Source organism: Python bivittatus, unplaced genomic scaffold (assembly GCF_059951505.1).
Source record: "Python bivittatus isolate LINGU-HERP-01145 unplaced genomic scaffold, Pbiv_v1 ctg000480_np1212, whole genome shotgun sequence".
Classification (NCBI taxonomy): domain Eukaryota; kingdom Metazoa; phylum Chordata; class Lepidosauria; order Squamata; family Pythonidae; genus Python; species Python bivittatus.
In genome coordinates, this window is record NW_028277075.1 from 69983660 (window position 1) to 69994188 (window position 10529).

Below are 10529 nucleotides of genomic sequence, written 5' to 3' on the forward strand. Positions count from 1 at the left end.
GGGAAGACCCCAAGGAAAGCTGGACTGTGAAGTTGGAGAAACCTCCTTGGACAGGTAATGTCAAACTACTTCTATACATTTGCCCAGAAAAACCTGCACGGACTTGCTCATATAGACACCATATAATTCTAGATTTGAAGGACTTCACCTTATTTTGACAGCTCGCAGGGCAATGGAGGCCTATATTCCACATCCCTTCCCCTGCTCTTTTTGGATTACTCTGCCCATGTAATTATCATTGCAGCTTGCTAGAATCCTTACTAAGTGTTATGGATCAGTGATGAGGGCCAGGGGGAGAGAATTTTCTTCTTTGGCAACTTGCTTGTTACAAGTGTTGTCGACTGGAGGAACGATGCTAGAGGTGAAGGGTTTTAAGAAGGGTTTGCCAACAATCTCTCCGTCTTCTCAAGTTTGGGAACATAATAGAAAACATGATGCTTGGGAATTAAATGGCCTGATCTGCATATGTCACTGAGCAAATCAGCTCTTCTTTGAAGGATGGTGTGAGAGCTTTGGAGATCCAGTACATATCAATTCTTGATTACACTTGTTGCCTTTTGGAAAAAAAGTGTAATCTCCTGCTTTGGGACTGGTTTTGCTTTTTGTTTCGTCTCTAAGCATAGGTCAGAGCCAATATATCCATGTACTGGGAACTGTCCTCTTCCCCCCCCCCCCTTGGGATGATTTGTCTAAGCTTGGCCCCTACCTTCTTTTCTTAATTTCAGGATTAAAATTCTCCCTTCTTTCTCTTTGAATTGGGCTAGTGTGTTGATAGGATGGTAGGATGTGGTGGTATTTCTCCTAATACCTACTCTTACCTTTTGTCCACATTTTTGAATCATTTGAATCATTTTTATTAATCCTTTTTTTAAAAAAAAGAGAAAATGAAGAAAGAGAAAGAGAAGAGAAGAGAAGAGAAGAGAAGAGAAGAGAAGAGAAGAGAAGAGAAGAGAAGAGAAGAGAAGAGAAGAGATGCAAAAATATAATATTAGTAAGTGGACAAAGAAGTTACAGAACTTGTATAGTTAGTGCTCAATATGCTTTTGATGAAAAAGTAATCATCAAAAACAAAATACATTAAGTTACTTTTAACAATAAAAAAAAGATTTCATTGATATTTTCGAATCTGAGCTGAGTGCCAACATCACCACTACCTATTTTTTAAAGATACCTTCTGTCCACACACTTAAACCTTCTTTACAATCTGCTTTCAATTGCCATTTTCCTATAAACAATCCATTCCGGAATCCTTTTCCATGTTCCCCTTCTCTTCCCTTCACCTCTCTACCACCCCATCACACTGTACAAATTTATACAAAATTATATATAGATCGTGTTTACATGTGTTGACTCCAGTATCGTAGTGCACTGTAAGTCACAACCATATACAAAAGCAATTAATTAAAACTCACAAATTGCTCCAAAGGACAAATGGTGTTAATTATCCAAATCTTAATTATTCAGTTGTTCAAGTCTAGCTGCTATGAAAACTCAACAGAATCTGTGATGCAATGATGTCAATTCTGAGGCTCATCTTAGCCAAAAGTTCCTTTGTAAAAGAAATGTTCTCACCATGGCCATTTATTGCTGCAATCCAGTCCTCGCTCCCTTTTTTCTTCCCTTCCCACTATACTGGCACAGCTCAGAAATCATTAAGAAGGTAATCAAAATAATCATAGTTGTAATCCAAAGCAGGTAGGTGGTTCTGCTGTGTAATCCAGTGTTTCTCAACCTTGGCTGCTTTAAGCTGTGTGGACTTCAACTCCCAGAATTCCCCAGCCAGCATGGCTGGCTGGGGAATTCTGGGAGTTGAAGCCCACACAGCTTAAAATGGCCAAGGTTGAGAAACACTGGTGTAATCCAAAACAACAATAATCCAGTGATTAGTTCTTTCACAGATTCTTTAAATTCCTCTGCCAGAAAAGGCAGGGTTGGAGTGGGGATGACCGCCTTGAGAGTCAGGCAGTCAGCCTTTGAAGAAAAACCCACTTCTGTGTGGGTGCTCAATGATAGTGCAGCCTGGAGAGTCAAGGATCCTCTCAGCCATGCTTTCTTAGTTTAACTCTTGGCTTAGGTGCCTAAGAGTTAATAAAAATAGTACAAAAAAAAATTATCCTGCCAAGAGATTGACCCAACTCTGCTCCAATTTTAATACCTTGGTTTCAGGGAGAAAAATTGCCTTTCAGATGGAAGATGAATTGTTACTTCAAGAAAGCATGCTGCAGAAATGCAAAGAAGAATTAAAATGTTTGTTTTTTAAATAAATGCCAGCTGTATGGGAGACAAGTAAAGTTTATACGAGAGGAATCTTAATAAGTCTTACAGCACACCAGAAAAGATAATAGAATAGACAGAAATCACAAGTAGAAGAGAAAATAAATTTATTTTCTGTTCTGATTCATAAAACTAATCCAGACTGACAAGCACTGAAAGAGTTAAATAATTAAACAGCAATTACATTTATTGGAAGTGGCAAAACTCCAAAAGAAGATAAAATATGTCACACCAAATCATTTTGAAAGTCCAAACAAACCAAGGAAACTTGTGGCACATCAAATTAGAAAGAAAGGTGATAACAGCAATAGAGAAAGAGAACAAACTGATATATACAAGATGAGAAATAATAGAAGAACTTGCCATTTTTTTAAAGGAATTACAGGTAGTCCTCGCTTAACAACCCTAATTGGGACCGGAATTTCCATCGCTAAGCAAAGTAGTCATTAGGCGAAACGTCATGTGACTACACCGCTTAGCCACAGCAGTTCCAGTAGTCCTGGTTGTAGTCATTAGGCCAGGACCATACCATTGTTAGGTGAGGACCTCAAGCTTCTCCTGCCCTGTGTGAACTGCCAACTCTGTCCCATTGCTTCCTCCCCAGCCATGCCCAGCTAGCTCCCTTTGGCAGACAAGGCTCTGTCCCCCTGCTCTGCTTGCCTCTGTTTCAACTCCCCCCACCTGCCTATCTCTCTCCCCATCTGCCTTTTTGGCTGCCCCACACTCCATTACCACTGCCTACCCCTGCCCCCCCAGCTGACCTTCACCATCTTCTTCTGCTGATGATGAGGTATGCCCAGCTGAGGCAGCTGCTGGCCTTTCTCAATGCCTCTGCTGTGGTCATAAATGTGGGCAGGCTGCCAAGCACCCGAATTTGATCATGTGACCATGGGGGGGGGGTGCTGCAATGGCCATAACTTTGAGGACTGGTCATAACTACGATTCATGCACCAGCTGGGTTCTTCTTTTGTGTCAGCGCCAGCCGGGTCCTTTTTTCACATGCCAGCTGGGCCCTTCTTTCTCAAAGAAGGCCCTGGCTGGTGTGCAAAAGGAGGCCCCAGCCAGTATGTGAAAGAAGGCCATTGCGAAAGAAGGCCCCAGCCTTCAGATGAAAGAAGGACCCAGCTGTTGTGCAAAAGAAGGTTAGCACGAAAGAAGGCCCCAGCCGATAGTGGCATGTGGTGCATGGCACACACCCACCCACCCATTGCTGGGTGCCCGCCAGCCTGCAGTATGCTTCCATGGTGCCTCCCCCACATGTGGCCAGAATGGTGAGCCCAATGGAGGGCAGGCAGGCAAAGATGACGAAGAACAGCTGGGAGCAGTGGCAGTGGCGGCAGAGGGCATGGTCATAAATGTGGGCCGGGCCCAAATTTTGTTCACATGACCATGGGGATGCTGCAATGGCTGGAACTTCAAGGACCAGTTGTAAGTCCATTCATTCAGTGCCATTGTAACTTCCAATTGTCACTGAACAAATGGACATTAAGTGAGGACTATCTGTATTGAAAACTCAGAGTCTAAAGAATTTACTGAAGAACACAGGCAAATATTAAGCAGATTTATAACAACTCAAGAGATCACAGAAGCAGTAAAGAAAATATAAAATGGTAAGGCACCAGGCACAGATGGACTGACAATGAATGAAATTCAAAGAATAAAATGAATCCTGGAGAAAAATTAAAGCCCTGGGTGGCAAACATACAGTATATCAATGGCAATCAGCAAAGATTACAATGAAAGGAACACTTTGCAAGTTTTTCATCTAGCAAAGTCACAAGGCAAGAGTGTCCACTCTTCCCTATACTATTTGCAATTGCTTCTGAAGTGTGGGCCCACAAGATCCAAAAAGAATAACAGATAATCGGGATCAAAATTCAAGGGAAGGAATACAAGCTGAAATGTTATGCAGATTCTGTAGTACCAACAATTGTGAAACCACAAAGCTCTATATGACAATCGATGAAAATAATCAAAGGTTTTGGTTGTTTTCTGGATATAAAATCAGTGAAAGGAAACAAAGATAGTAACTAGGCATTTAACTTCTGAGGAAGAAAATTTTATGAAAAGGAGATTGGCTGTGGGATAACAAAAGATACAATAAAATATTTAGGATTTACTTGACAGGATGCAAGAAAGATATATTTCAAAACAATTACAGCTAATTCTGAAAAGAAATAAAACAAGATCCTGAGGTGGAAATGCTTAACTCTTCCCTAGCTAGAACTTATGGTAACAATAAAAAATTGCAGGATTGGCAAAGAAAATTTAAGAGATTTACATGGAGGAAGAAAAAACCAAGAGTAAGATTCAACATTTTGCAAGATTTGAAAGACAGAGGTGGACTAGCTTTTCCCGCTCTCGGATTATATTACAGAGCAAGCTGTCTATCATGGATATGAGAATGGATAAAATTTCCTAACAGCAGAATATCAACTACAGAAGGAGCAGGCAGTCATAGATATGTATGGTATAAGGAAACAAAAGAAGAGAAGAATCTGAAGCGATATATTATATGAGAAAGCCTGTTAAATGCAAGGGTCAGTCCAACAATTGCACCACTAGTATCACTTTATTTCAGGACAATTATATTAAGAAAGATCTGCTCACATGTGCCAGTATGATACATCTGGACTCAAGAAACAAATTAAGATGCGATAAGAATTGGCTAATGAAGGTAGGAACCTACCTGGTTAATGTATTTGCAAAAAATTGGAAAATGAAAAGGAATCTCAAAGAAGAAGAAGAAGGGACGCTGGGAAAAAATGGCAGAATTTGAAAGGCTTATACAGAATAAAGATAATTTATGAGGACTTATCTACAAATTCTTATGCAAATATGACATGGAGACAGAACCAGTTAAAAAGTGCATGATAAAACGGATGCAAAACCTTAAAGAAGTAATAACAGTGGAACAATGGGAAGAACTATGGGAAAAAATCAATAAAATTTATAGCAAACTACAATTTGAGGGAAAATTGGTTCAAAACGTTCTACAGTTGCCATATACCTCTGTTAACGATTGTCAAGTTAGACAAATCATACAACAGTAAATGTTGGAAATGCTGCCGCGACAAAGAAGGAACATTTTACCATATGTGATGATTATGCAAAAAGACTCAAGAGTCCTGAAAAGAAATACACCAAAACATCCAGAAAATTCTGAAAATAAAATTCAAATTAAAACCACAAATATTTTTATTAGGCATGATCCCAGAGAACATAAATGGAAAGCATCACAATTTATGAAGATATATGCTGACAGTGGCAAGAATCCATCTGGCACAACACTGGAAAAGAGAAACCTTGCTGACCATACAGATTTGGGAGACTAAAATTGGGAGAATATGTAGCAATGGAAAAATTGACAGTATATATTCACAGCAGAAGCCTAACCAAGTCTGAGCAGGAATGGTTCCCTTATATATAATGTATCACACAGCAAGGCTATCTAAGACACTTAGATTCTGGAAGAAAAAGTGCAACTGTTTAAAAAAATAATTCAAACAATCCCAATAATCATAGGTGTCCAAAGCATACGTATTATATGTAATTAATGGCCTGAAGTAACTGTTGAAGAGGGTCATAGATAAATACCTGGCCAGTTCTGATGGCCCAGGTTTGCACCTATACATTCTAAAACGATGGATGGAATTTCAGTCTGCAAGGAACGAAAAGAGGGGAATGTTGCATGACCCTTTGATCTCAACTAGAGTTGTATCAGCATCTCCGAAGGCAGGTCAAGAACGGACTCCCTTCTGGAATGATTCAAAATTGGTAATTGTTGAACAGGAGAAATAAAGTGCACCTCCAAACTTTAGAAATAAATACTGCTTTGGCCCATAGGAGTAGAGCAACAGTGCTTCCAAACTAGCCCAATTGTTTTAAATGTTGCAAAAACCACTGAACACCGTGCACTGTGGCAACCCTCCACCAGAGGGAACATTTCCCCATAATTGGCAAAGAATGGAAGTCAATATTACATAAATTTTTAAACAGATAAGCATATCTTCCTAACAAGTCGTTCTGCTAGCAGTTTATGTCTAGATTCATATGACTATCTCATTGTTTTAATAATGTCTGCATCTGCATAAATGATCCTCCACTGATCATTGTACTAATTGGGAATTCTTGTTTTATTTTATTTATTGGTTGAGTTAAATTCTTTCCACTCAGCTCAAGGCAACACAGCTGCTGCTTCTCAATATATTTTTACTAGAAACTTGTGCGGTAGGACAGACTATGAGGAAGTGATGGAATTAAAAGTAAGCCAGTGAACTCCATAACTGAAAGAGATATGAACCTGGATCTTTGCATTAACTGTAACTATATACCACCCTGGCAATCTATTCCATGCCTGTTATAGACTAATTGAACTCTTAGACTGGAAGGATGTACATCCTGTCATCCAATGTCTTCACTGAGAGGGGATTCTCTCCACTATACCTCCATATAAGCTCATCCAAGGAGCTTGCACTCACAAAACTGGCAACTTACATCAAGTTGGTATGTGAAGACGCTCCCAGTCCCCATTCTCAGCCTTTTTGGCTCATGACTCTACTCCCCTTAATCTGCTTTGACATCATTAGTATTGGATTCAATAGAGTCAACGTTGCCATCAGTATTCCATCATCAGTGACATTTGGCCCTTCATACATCGGCTAACCCCTTCATGGATCACTGCCTTGTCATGGCGAAGGGGCTTGCGTAACTCAGTGAAGCCATGAGCTATACCGTGCAGGGCCACCCAAGACGGACAGGTCATGACAGAGAGTTCTGACAAAATGTGGTCCACTGGAAAAGGAAATGGCAACCCACTCCAGTATCCTTGCCAAGAAAACCCCATGGACAATGTTAAAAGGCTAAAAGATATAACGCCAGAAGATGAGCCCCTCAGGTCGGAAGGTGTCCAATATGCTACTGGGGAAGAGCGGAGGGCAATTCCAAGTAGCTCCAGAAAGAGTGAAGCGGCTGGGCCAAAGCTGAAAGGACATTCAGCTGTGGATGTATCTGGAAGCGAAAAGAAGGTCCGATGCTGTAAAGAACAATATTGTATAGGTACCTGGAATGTAAGATCTATGAACCAAGGCAAGCTGGATGTGGTCAAACATGAGATGACAAGATTGAACATCGACATGTTGGGAATCAGCAAACTGAAATGGACAGGAATGGGTGAATTTAATTCGGGTGACCATTATATCTACTACTGTGGGCAAGAAACCCTTAGAAGAAATGGAGTTGCACTCATAGTCAATAAGAGAGTGGGAAAGGCAGTAATGGGGTACAACCTCAAAAACGACAGAATGATCTCAGTGCGTATCCAAGGCAAACCATTCAATATCACAGTCATCCAAGTCTATGCCCCAACCACTGATGCTGAAGAAGCTGAAGTTGACCGCTTCTATGAAGACCTACAACACCTTCTAGAACTAGCACCAAAAAAAGACGTCCTTTTCATCATAGCATTTAGCATTTAGATTGGAATGCTAAAGTAGGAAGTCAAGGAGTAATCGGAATAACAGGCAAGTTTGGCCTTGGAGTACAAAATGAAGCAGGGCAAAGGCTAATAGAGTTCTGTCAAGAGAACAAGCTAGTCATAGCAAACACTCTTTTCCAACAACACAAGAGACGACTCTACACATGGACATCACCAGATGGTCAATACCGAAACCAGATTGATTACATACTTTGCAGTCAAAGATGGAGAAGCTCTATACAGACAGCAAAAACAAGACCAGGAGCTGACTGTGGCTCAGATCATGAGCTTCTTACTGCAAAATTTAGGCTTAAATTGAAGAATGTAGGGAAAACCACTAGACCACTCAGGTATGACTTAGATCATATTCCTTGTGAGTACACAGTGAAGGTGATGAATAGATTTAGAGGATTAGATTTGGTAGACAGAGTGCCTGAAGAGCTATGGACGGAGGTCCGTAACATTGTACAGGAGGCAGCAACTAAAACCATCCCAAAGAAAAAGAAATGCAAGAAAGCAAAATGGCTGTCTGATGAGGCTTTACAAATAGCTGTGGAAAGAAGGAATGTGAAAAGCAAGGGTGAAAGGGAAAGATATAAGCAACTGAATGCAGATTTCCAGAGAATAGCAAGGAGAGATAAGAAGGCCTTCTTAAATGAACAATGCAAAGAAATTGAGGAAAACAATAGAATGGGGAAGACTAGAGATCTCTACAAGAAAATTGGAGATATGAAAGGAACGTTTAGTGCAAAGATGGGCATGATAAAGGACAAAAAAGGCAGGGACCTAACAGAAGCAGAAGAGATTAAGAAGAGGTGGCAAGAATACACAGAAGAACTATACAAGAAAGATCTTAATGTCCCCGATGTCCATACTGGTGTGGTCACTGACCTTGAGCCAGACATCCTAGAGAGTGAAGTCAAGTGGGCCTTAGGAAGCATTGCTAACAACAAAGCTAGTGGAGATGACAGTATTCCAGCTGAGTTATTTAAAATACTAAAAGATGATGGTGTTAAAGTGCTGCACTTTAACACCATCAAGTTTGGAAAACGCAACAGTGGCCACGGGATTGGAAAAGGTCAGTTTATGTTCCAATTCCAAAGAAGGGCAATGCCAAAGAATGCTCAAACTATCGCACAATTGCACTCATTTCACATGCTAGCAAGGTTATGCTCAAAATCCTACAAGCTAGGCTTCAGCAATACATGAACCGAGAACTACCGGGTGTACAAGCTGGGTTTCGAAGAGGCAGAGGAACTAGAGATCAAATCGCCAACATTCGCTGGATCATGGAGAAAGCACAAGAGTTCCAGAAAAATATCTACTTCTGCTTCATTGACTATGCAAAAGCCTTTGATTGTGTGGATCACAACAAACTGTGGCAAATTCTTAAAGAGATGGGAGTACCAGACCACCTTACCTGTCTCCTGAGAAATCTGTATGCGGGCCAAGAAGCAACAGTTAGAACCGGTCATGGAACAACCGATTGGTTCAAAATAGGGAAAGGTGTACGACAAGGCTATATACTGTCACCCTGCTTATTTAACCTGTATGCAGAGTACATCATGAGAAATGCCAGACTGGAAGAATCACAAGCCGGAATAAAGATTGCAGGGAGAATCATCAACAACCTCAGATATGCGGACGATACCACCCTAATGGCAGAAAGTGAAGAAGAACTAAAGAGCCTCTTGATGAGGGTGAAAGAGGAGAGTGCGAAACCTGGCTTGAAACTCAACATTAAAAAAACTAAGATCATGGCATCTGGACCCATCAATTCCTGGCAAATAGAAGGGGTAGAAATGGAAGCAGTAACAGACTTCATTTATCTGGGCTCCAAGATCACCGCAGACGGAGACTGCAGCCATGAAATTAAAAGACGCTTGCTTCTTGGGAGGAAAGCTACGGCAAGCCTAGATAGCATATTAAAAAGCAGAGACGTCACCTCGCCGACAAAGATCCGGATAGTCAAAGCTATGGTTTTTCCAGTAGTAATGTATAGCTGTGAGAGCTGGACCATAAAGAAGGCTGAGTACCGAAGAATTGATGCCTTTGAACTGTGGTGCTGGAGAAGACTCTTGAGAGTCCCCTGGACTGCTAGGAGGTCAAACCAGTCAATCTTAAAGGAAATCAACCCTGATTGCTCATTGGAAGGATCGATAATGAAGCTCAAGCTCAGATACTTTGGTCATCTAATGCGAAGAGAGATCTCTTTGGAGAAGACCCTGATGCTGGGAAAGATTGAAGGCAAAAGGAGAAGAGGACGGCAGAGGATGAGATGGTTAGATAGCATCACTGAAGCAATGAGCATGAAACCGAGCAAACTCAGGGAGGCAGTGAAGGACAGGAAGGCCTGGCGCAATATGGTTCATGGGGTCACGAAGAGTCGGACACGACTTAACGACTAAACAACAACAACATCGGCCAAGCTTTATATACAACTGCAGCTCTATTTCATAAGCAGCTAATTCATTCAGTTCTGTTGTTGCACTGTTGCCTTTCTATTTTTGAAGAAACAAATACTTTAACCAAGCATTCTTAATTTTCTCCCTTTCAATGAAAGCCCAAACTTTCATTGCCTGAAGTTGGCTGCACCATTCTGACTGGCATTCAAGCTGTCCCTGAAAAGACATCACTTAAGCACAAGCACCCAGAAAGGATGGGTGTACAAACCTGGTGTGTTTGCTGCTTTCTTTGACATACCCTTTTCTGTGGCCCAAAGTACAGGTCCATCCTCCACTCAGTGGAGTGACCTCATTTCCAGCCAGTGGAGCAGCAG